General features: G+C 38.2%; 1 long non-coding RNA gene across 2 annotated transcripts; it reads left to right on the top strand.

The window, feature by feature from the left end:
- The first annotated feature begins 8,056 nt into the window (after positions 1–8,056).
- Positions 8,057–10,440, top strand: LOC137496513 (uncharacterized). Of its 2 annotated transcripts, none has more exons than XR_011016925.2 (7): positions 8,057–8,162; positions 8,282–8,369; positions 9,173–9,256; positions 9,377–9,431; positions 9,531–9,606; positions 9,681–9,857; positions 10,192–10,440. It is a non-coding gene; the product is annotated as an uncharacterized lncRNA (long non-coding RNA). The 2 variants fall into 2 exon arrangements; XR_012385707.1 differs by having other exon boundaries at positions 8,267–8,369.

The following is a 10,440-nucleotide window of genomic DNA, read 5'->3' as shown; positions in this document are numbered from 1 at the left end:
ACCCATCTCTGGGAAACATCCATACACACATTCACACACACACTCATACACTACGGACAATTTGGCCTATCCAATTCATCTGCACCACATGTGTTTGGACTTTGGGGGAAACCGGAGCACCCGGAGGAAACCCACGTGAAGGCAGGGAGAACATGCAAACTCCACACAGAAATGCCAACTGAGCCGAGGCTCGACCCAGCGACCTTCTTGCTGTAAGGCGACAGCACTGCCTACTGCGCCACTGCCTCGCCCAACTGGGTCACATTTTACATAACATAATACTTGTACAGCATTTATCAATTATAATTCAACATTTAATAATGCATTATTAAAACACAAAGTTGTGCTTGTTGACATTAGTTAATGTGAGTGAACAAGAGCAATCTGATCTTAAAGTGTCTTTAGAAGCATCAAAATTAACCCTATTTATAAAAATAAGACATTGCTGTCATCTCAAAACCACGAGTCTGATCACTTTGGTATAAAAAAGAATATCTGATTGGACTCCTGGAACTTACTAAATCTCTTTCTAAATGTGCATCTTTAGAGATAAATGTGGCACTTTTTCCCCGACGGGACATAAGACAGTTTTCCAAACGTGTAAGTTAAGAATAACAAAGTTCTGCCTCCTGCTATTAACTATTTAAGATCTGTGGAAACCCATCCATGTTCATTTATTCAGCCCTGTGGTGTTACACCTCCCGAAACAGCCGAAGCCGAATGAAAAAAAGAAGTGCATTTTCAGAAGCTCTTATTATTTATGTGCTTTCAGTTTTCATGGCCTCATTAATTGAGAGACTACAGGGAATATGTGCTTTATAAAAATTCATTTGTCACACTGCAGGGCCATTGAAATGAAAGTGAAAAGTTGATTAAAAGTGCTGAAAAACCACATGAAGAGCTGCTGGAGAGTTTCAAAACATGCACTTTTTTATATCTGCAAAAAACACAGTTTTCAGCCTGTCAGCTTCATCCATCCAACCGTCTCTTATCATAAATCTCTCAAAGAATAAGTCAGCTATAATGTATTCATATTTAATCTAAATCCAAATCTCGCCCACAGGGTAAAATTCTCTCCCTGATTGTTAAACTCAGAAAACCAACCCAGGCTCATTCTGAAAACGTACCCCTATATACATTTCAGGATAGCCCCAAAGATGTCCCAGGGGGTGCGCTTTTTTGTCCAGTTTTTGTATTTGCAAATGCACTAGAGGGCGCTGTGCATGCTTTTCCAGATCTCAAATTTATAACACGGGCTCATTCTGAACATGTAGCCCTATATACATTTCTGGAGATCACAAATTATGTAGCCAGAAGTATGTATGTAATTTTTTTTTGTGTGCTTTCAAATGAATCCGCAGATCTGAGGAGAGGTTTTTGTAGCGACCCCATTCTCATTCTGATTACGTACCCTCTATATATATTTCTGGGAGCGCCAAATATGTCTCTGGAGGTATTTTTTTTTCTTTGCACCACCAGAGGTCGCTGTGTACACTTCTGCAGATCTCAAATTTCTCTCACAAGTGCCATTTGCGCCTGCTGTTCTCACATAAATCCACCGCTGTCGACTTTGTTTTAAAGACGAAATGCAGCCATACGTACCTCTGGCTTCATAATTCACGACCTCCAGAAATGTATATAGGGGTGCGTTTTCAGGATGAGCCTGTGTTGTCGGATTTATTTGAAAGCGCACGAAAAAAGATTGCCCTGAAATGCTTTCTGCGAAATATAATCGGGAATGTTCTGGAATAATTTTTCACTTACCGCCGTATGGATGGCTTTCACGCTGTTACCAGTTTGTCCAGTAGCTCGCCTGGTATGTTGGCAGACTTGAGATGCAGAGAGGAGTTGACCACGATGACAGGGTTCAAGTCTGGTGAAGTTTGGTTCCAGAAAGCACGTAAGACAAAAGCAGAAGGCATAAAATAAAATAAACAAGTAAACAACAGGGTGAGAATGTGATCAAGTCTGTAAACATGGTAAAAATCAGACGAGGGATTTGCTTTTCGTGGATTGCCTTTGAAAACACTGTTGGTTGGGTTTAGGGAAATGGGTGAACGGGTCAATCAGTGCTTTTTAAAACACTATTGGTTGGGCTTAGGGAAGGAGGTGGGTGGGTAAGTCAGTCAATCTGTTATTTGACAGCGGCCTCTGGTGGATTTATAAGAGAACAGCAGGTGCAACTCGTGAGAGAAATTAGCAATTTTCTGTAGAAAACTGCAGTCAGATCAGCGAAGTTCTTTTAAATATTTCATGAATTTCCAGTTTATCGTACACACCTATCAGGCGGCGGGAAAATTTATTCCAGAACATTCCAGATTATATTTTGCAGAGAGCTTTTCTTTGCAAGTTCAGGGCAATCTGTTTTTGTGCTTTCAAATGAATCCGAGGAGCTGAAAAGAGGTTTTTGTAGGGGCAGAAAAAAACTGCTGTGCAACTGTTTGAGAGGAGATAGCGATTCCAAATTTATAGTCCGCTCACAGACATAATTCCATTTTTAATAGGATTCTAAATGCATTTGGTTTCAGGGGATATCTTTTTGCATTTTCAAGTTTGCTAATCACATCCGTCTATGACATGCTTCAAGAAATGGCACGGAAGTCGACACATAAAACTAGAAGCGGGCTTCATAAAGGTTTGAAATGGGAAGCGAATTATACGGCAGCGATGCCCGCAGTCGGCTGATTAGTGCTCTCGCAGGAGATGATTTTAAGATTCCTTCTGGACACGCCGTCTCTCTCCTGGGGAAACCAGACTGTTTTCTTTTTTTTCTGTGAAGCGCATTATGATTTGCAACATTTGGGGAAAATGCCATGAGAATAGTGTGTGCCAGTCTCCAACAGCAGCTCTGACAATTACACGGAGATAGAAGGAAAATATGCCAATGACCTTTGCTTTATAAGACATTCCTCTCTAACGTGTGTTTTAATGACATTTAGTGTCTTAAACTCTTGCCTATTACATATAATAATGCATGGATGCTTGGTGCATTTTCCAAGGGTGCAGATTCGCTCTTGACATTGGTGGGGACATACATCCAGCTCATGCATTGACAGCTCAAATTCTCTTTTGCGCTTTTAAACAACACGATCAAGGTACTTAGTAATATAAAATAAACACTTAATAATACAAATAACAATCCTGTCCCATGCTGCAGGAGTCAATTTACATGATTTTACTGCAGTCAGGGTTTAAGGAGGTATTAATGTAGAGAAATTTAGAGAGATGTGTGACACAATTTAACAGTTTTATCCAGCCTGATCTCACAAGAAAACGTAAGTATTTTTTATGTTTTGTCAGTTTAGTGGCTAATTCGTACGAGTTTAGTTTTACGAAATGGTACGATTTTAAAAAGGAGGCGTGGCACCCAACCCCACCCCTAAACCCAACCGTCATTGGGGGATGAGCAAATCGTACTAAATTGTACGAATTAGATCATACGAATTCATACGAATTAGCCATTAATGAAAAGTTACGAATTGCCGCGAGATTGTGTTGTTTTATCCTGATTATTGTTTCTCCTAATCAAGGCCAAAGTCAAAACTGAATTTTAATTAATTGCACTGCCTTGGTTATTAGTTGTCACATCCATCAGTGACCACCTGAGGGCGCTGTAGTGCATCAGGACTAAGACAGCACTACAGCGTCTCAGAAAAACTACATTTTCATACATGCCCCGCGCACACACCGGAACACCTACACTGACCTGTCATCACATCTGTTTTGCGTTACCGTTGATTATCTGGACTATTTATACAACCATTTCACCACTGTTTGTGATCGCGTCGTTGTCTTCCTTGTCCGAGTTTCCTGTAAGTCTTAGATTCCAAGTTTGTTATTCTGATCTTGTTCTTGTATTTTGCATTAGTCTAGTTCGTGTGTCATTTGTCTAGTCTGTGTTCTAATTAGGTTTAGTTGTTTGGGTTTGTTTTTCCTGAGCCTCGTCTCTGATTTAGTTTCTGGTTTTGTTGTTTATTTGTTACTTTGTATTCTTATCACCTTGCTGGTTGCACTGTAAATTAATATAATCTGCACTTGGATCCGCACCTTTTTGTTTTTTGTACTGTTTTGATCACGCCAAACGTGACAATTAGTATTACGGTGAACTAGTAGCATACCTGTCAACTCTCCCGTTTTTCCCGGGATTCTCCCGTATTTTACTGTTCTATCCTGCTATCATCCCGTAAAGGTATTTTCCCGTATTTTCAGTCTTTCTCTGAACAGCCGAGCCTCCCTATACGCAACCTATACTGCCGAACCACCAGGGGTCGCCCCATACTCTAAAACGTGAGACTTCTGTGCTTTCGCTTTGTTTAGGAATGAAAACTCTTATAAATAAGTATTAAAAATGGCGCGATTCCATTTCCTTTTGATTACAGGTGCCGTCGCCCATCCTATACAATCCTCAAAACATATAATGATCCTATTAAATCCAAAAAAACAAATAAATATAATGGTGCATGACTGTCAGCTGACGCGCTCCATAGATAAACAGACGCTGTTTCCCAAGTGTTGATTTGAAGCGGAGAGAAAGTCTGGTTTTTGGGTGCGTGTTTAAACAGACATACACACATAACTAATAATAATAACATATAAGGATGTCAATCTTGGTGTTTTTTTTTTCCAAACACAACTAATTTCGTCTTAAATGAGCATAAAAAGCTAGAAAAGCAGTCGAATGCTTTCATTATAACATTAGATGTGTGCATTTAAAGTGGCACCTCTTATTTAATGTAATAATAAAATCTTAATAAATGAGAGATTCATTCGTTGCTCTTTAATCAGAATGTGTGAGTTATACAGTGGAGAAACAGCTAATGAGATTTGATAGCTTGATTCTATTTCATTATAAAAGCTATTAATTTTAATAAAATTAATTTAACTGTTTGCTAATGTAATTGCTGCTAATGTATATATTTACTTTTCTTTTGTTAATAATAATTTTAAAACATATTACTGACAATTTAATTGTTTATTTACAATACATGTGTAGGTTAAGAGTTGATGGAGCATTACTTTATTTTGAAGTCGATTAAATTATTGGTAGGGACATTTTAGTAATTGTTGGATATTGGTGGGGACACTTCCCCTCTGTCCATGCCAATTCTATGCCCTTGGCATTTTCTGTGCTAAATAAACATAGGTTACACACTCAGTGGCACCCTGGGCGAACCACCCCATCTAGATCCCATGAGAACCCCATGTGACTTTTTAATACTCTCCTTTGATCAAATGTAATTGTCTTAAATAATCAATTCAGACAGCATACAAACTGAAATGTTACTCATAATAATCAATCATTCATTTTCTTTTAGGCTAAGTCTCTTTATTAATCTGGGGTCGCCACAGTGGAATGAAACGCCAACTTATCCAGCAAAGGTTTTAGGCAGCGGATGCCCTTCCAACTGCAACCCATCACTGGGAAACACCCATACACTTTTATTCACACACATACACTACTGACAATTTAGCTTACCCAGTTCCCCTATAGCGCATGTCTTTGGACCTGTGGGGGAAACCCACACTAACATGGGGAGAACATGCAAACACAGAAATGCCAATTGACCCAGTGGGGACTTGAACCAGCGACCTTCTTGCAGTGAGGCAATCGTGCTACCCATTGTGCCACCGTGACGCCCTAATAATAAATATGTTGTCAACTTATTATTGACATTATTATTATTATTATTATAGAATTATTATTTTAAATAAATCTAAAAAAAATATCCTAAATGAAACTGGAAAACAATGCGAAACACAACTGGAGTGATATGCCATGGTCACCAAAGAAATGTTTTGCATGAATATTACAACAATCTATGACAAAATCTAAAGAATACAAAAAAAATAAAATGTTTTATAGAATTATCTGTGGTCTTAGACCCGACTCATAGATATATACATTAGATGTCGCCTGGCCTATTGTTGTCTATTGGACGGAATGCGTCAATAGCTCCGCCATCTTGGTACAGGGTAGCGCTCCTTTGAAATGAATGCGGGACCAAGGTACAGTGGAGGACTATGGCCAGAAATATACACAAAGCCAGAGATATACACATATACACATATATCTGTGATCGGGAGTTTTCCTGGATGTTATTATGTAATTTTTTTTCCTAATTACGAAAATTATAATTTTACATCACTTTTCTACATTGATGGATCAGTGACCGCACGGGCATTCCTGACAAAAAGCTTGTGTTTGTGTGTACAGAAATGTACTATTCACCCTCCCTGTTAAATTTGATCTAATCCGTGTCCTGAAACACAGCTCCTCTCCTGCTTTCACTTCTCATACTGACGGAGGGAGCGATTCGTTTGTGAATGAATCCCCTGAACGACTCTTTCACTAACGTTAGCCGACAATAATACAAGTTTCTGGCAGCGCAGCATCTCGTTGTCATATTTCTTTTGCATTGTTTGCTGATTTTATTCAACAAAACTAGCATAAGCCGAGTGTTTAGTGCGAGTTGGAGCTGCTTTGCCGTATGGTGAATGCAGTAAGTGACTGTTATCATCAATAACGTTACCTGATTAGCACAAAAGTTCAGAACATACAAAAACAGAAAAAAACCTATTATTACCTATGAAATGTTCTGCCTTTGTGCTTTGTTTTCTTTGTTTGCTCGTTACTACACCCGTAGACAGCGCTAAAGTCCAGCATCTTTACGTAGTAACACCAATGTGGCGGCGCTATTGACGCATGCTCAGGGTCCCTATGCGATATCTAGTGTATATATCTATGGACCCGACCCATAACTGAGAATTAATGTTATTAAGTCTTACCTCCCTGACTCATAATCCCTTTTTTCTGCTTCACAGCTATGCTTAGTCAAAATAACATCGTCATATTGTATATAACCTTTAGTTTTGTCAACTTGCAAAACTCGCTGCGTGCCGACACCTCTGCACAAAAGGCTGTTACTCAGGTTTCACAGCGCATGTATTTGCCACAGATACTTTCACTCGCACTACATTTTAGACAAGTAATGGTACTTTTACTTGAGTATAATTTTTAAGGAGTCTTTCACCACTCTAAATAACCTAAGGTTATAAATAACACAATGTAACAGTGTGTGCTGTGCAGGTAAACCTCACTTCTCTGACCTCTAAAGATGCTCTAGCGACTTATACTAGAGGCCATGGTCTTAGCCTCCTTGGTAGAGCACCCGATTCCATGCAGAAGGTCGCCGGCTTGATACCAGCTTGGAGCAGGTTGGTTGGCGGGGTAGCACCAACATAGCACCAAATACTTTTAACTTAACCACTGGGTTAAATAAATACAGTCAACTCAATTTTTTTAGAGTACACCCTTTCCAAACAGGTTACAGAAGGTTTTTTTCATCATGCCCTTTACATTTAGCAGCCCATAAACGTGCATATAGTTTCAAAGTAAACAGTGTGTGTTAAGGGTACACTCTCAGAAAAAAAGGTACAATGAGGGTACAATTTTGTTCCTAGAAGGAACAAAATATAAAATTGTACCTTTAAAGGTCCCATATTGGTCTTTAGGGTACAATTTTGTACCCAAATGGGCTATAAAGGTACAAATGTCCAGATTTAGGTTTGAAAGGTACATTTTTGTACCTTTTATAGCACATTTGGATACAAAATTGTACTGTAAAGGACCAATTTGGCACCTTTAAAGGTACAATTATATATTTTGTTTCCCTATAGGAACAAAATTGTACCCTCAGCTCATGATAAGATCAAGACACTATATAACACTAATTTAAATGTATTAATACTAAACATTAATACTAAAATACATAATTAAAACAATTAATAAAAAAATAAATTGATTGAATTAAATATTTTAATAATTTTTTTTTTCATGTATTTAAATAACTTTTTTTTCTCAAAAATGTTAATAATTAAATTTATAATTGAATGTAATTTTAATCATTAAAGATGTAAATACTGGTCTTTGCTTACTGTTTAAGACCCTATAGTATATGTGATGTAGAATAAGAAGTAAGAACCATGCAGAGTGACAGCATCTTCATACAGGTGGTGATGTTGCTGTTTCTTTAAGAATTTGGCTTGTTGAGACGTTATAGTAGTGTTTGTTACTGAGGCGGTCGGTAGAGTATGCTGGCTGTTTACACAGAACTTCGCACGCTTTTCAAAGAAAAGTCTATTTTGGAGTCCACACTTTTCAGGTAAGAATGTATTAAAGATATATTTTCAGTCTCATTTTTACATGTGAAGCCGTGTTCTGTTGATTTTGTCTGACTCTCGGGTCTCGGCTTTCCCCCGCTTTAAGTGCTCCGAGCTGCAGGATGGAGTTTGCTAAGATGTCTGCAGCTTATTAAAGAAGTTAATACAATGTGATATCGAAGTCACCGAGGGACATAACGTTATAGACGGTGAGTACTATATGCTGTTAGTTTTCTCGGTGTAAAAGTTCCCTTTATCGCCTACGTTACGTATTCGCGCCTTATATCTTACGTTACGTTACTGCTTTATTAATAAGTGTTGCCACGGCGGAATATAATCGCAACCCAATTAGCAAAATACACTCGGGCCAGTTGCGGCGGCAGAAGCGAGCCGACGCTGCCGTATCCGTGCACCGGAATCAGGCCGTGAGTAATGTGCGGTGTGGCCCGGAGCTCGCGCAACTAAAGTCTTCATATACCTTGATATAAAACCTTTTGTTATTAATACTGGAAATTTGTGATTATCGATAATGTTTTATATTTTGAGGCAATTTTCTAGCCACGGTTGACCGCTGAAATGTAATTTTAGACGGTTATATAAGTTACACCGCCATTTTGTGAAGAAAAATCACAATTTTGTCACCGACAAAGCGACTGATTATGTAAACGTGGCTAGTTACAAACGTGGGGTGTGTATGCTACATATCTTCGTTTCAGTGTCTAAGTTACATTAATGTTGAGGAGTGTCCACAAACTCATGTCCAGAATTGTTGGTGCTTTACTATTGTTTAACGTTATACTTATGTTAATGTAGAATTATTAACATACCACGTTGTATAAATCGACGTTTTAAGTTATACTTTGTTCTTTAGTGTAATAATTTGTCTCATCTGTTCTGAAACTGGTACCTTGAGCTATTTTACCTATTTTATTAATATCTCAAAATAAATAAATAGTTATTGCTTTATCTTATTGCTTTCCAGAAGTTTTTGAAGTTTCCAATTGTCTTTCAGGACAAGATTGAACAACAGAATGCAGCCTAACAGCATCAGACCAATGAAGGCATGTCATATGAAAGCATGGCTCAGTTACAAGATGTAAGTATGTCTTATTATCTATACCATGGTTTTAATGGCTTACATACTATTTTAAATTTGTAGGTTTTTACTTACAAACAACAATAAATGTACACCCACATGTTTAAAATTATTTTCTAGGTTTTCATCGAAAGATGAGAGATCAACTGAAGAATGCTATGGACCTGACTCTAAGGTACTCTTTCTAAACTTTCTTCACTTGATTAATATTATTAAATTCTAGCTTTGTATGGATTCCTTCATATTTGTTTGTATGCCACATCTTATGTTCCAGGAATTGATTTTACAGCAGCACTTCTCATGTTGCCAGCCTTGTTAAGCAAGACACTTCAACATTTGGTTGTGCTCCGGTGCGTATGTTGTTTTATGTTTAGTATATGCTGTGATAAATGCATTTTATAATGCTTGATATTCTTTATATTAGGATGACGCAGTGGGTAGTGCTGTCACCTTACAGCAAGAAGGTCGCTGGTTCGAGCCTCGGCTGGGTCAGTTGGCATTTGTGTGAGGAGTTTGCATATTCTTCCAGTGTTCCTGAGGGTTTCCTCCAAGTGCTCCGGTTTCCCCACAAGTCCAAAGACATGCGCTATAGCTGAATTTGGTAAGCTTATTTGTCTGTAGTGTATAAATGTGTGGTGAATAAGTGTGTCTGGATGTTTCGTAATACTGGGTTGCAGCTAGAAGGGCATCTGCTGCATAAAACATGCTGGATAAGTTGGTGGTTCATTCCACTGTGGCAACCCCAGATTAATAAAGGGACTAAGCCAAAAAGAAATTGAATGAATGAATGAAATTTATATTAGTCTTTTAATCTGTGATACTTTTTTTTTTTAATCTGTGAATAATAATTATTTTACTTTCTATGTATGTTGATTTTCTCTTCTTCAGTGATAGAGTGACTGATATTAATGTCATTATTGCTTTGTCACTTACAGTGAACCATCTTCACCACATCCAACAGTTCAACTACAGGAGGAGGCCACCGACTGGACAACTGTGTTAACAAGACGAGTCACAGCAGTCTTCAGAGTTGATGGGATTGCGATTGGCCGGGCTAATGATGTGGACGAATATTCATTTTTGACATATCCATCTTATTAGAAGATCACCTTGATGTTTCTGCAGTGGAATGTTTTGAATGAACGGTGGACGGTGACAAGCCTCGATCTACTCCAGTTACCAGA

The sequence above is a fragment of the Danio rerio genome, chromosome 9, assembly GCF_049306965.1.
Source record: "Danio rerio strain Tuebingen ecotype United States chromosome 9, GRCz12tu, whole genome shotgun sequence".
NCBI classification, from domain to species: Eukaryota; Metazoa; Chordata; class Actinopteri; order Cypriniformes; family Danionidae; genus Danio; species Danio rerio.
Note: the sequence above shows the minus strand (reverse complement) of the source record. Positions and strands in the feature narration are given on the sequence as shown.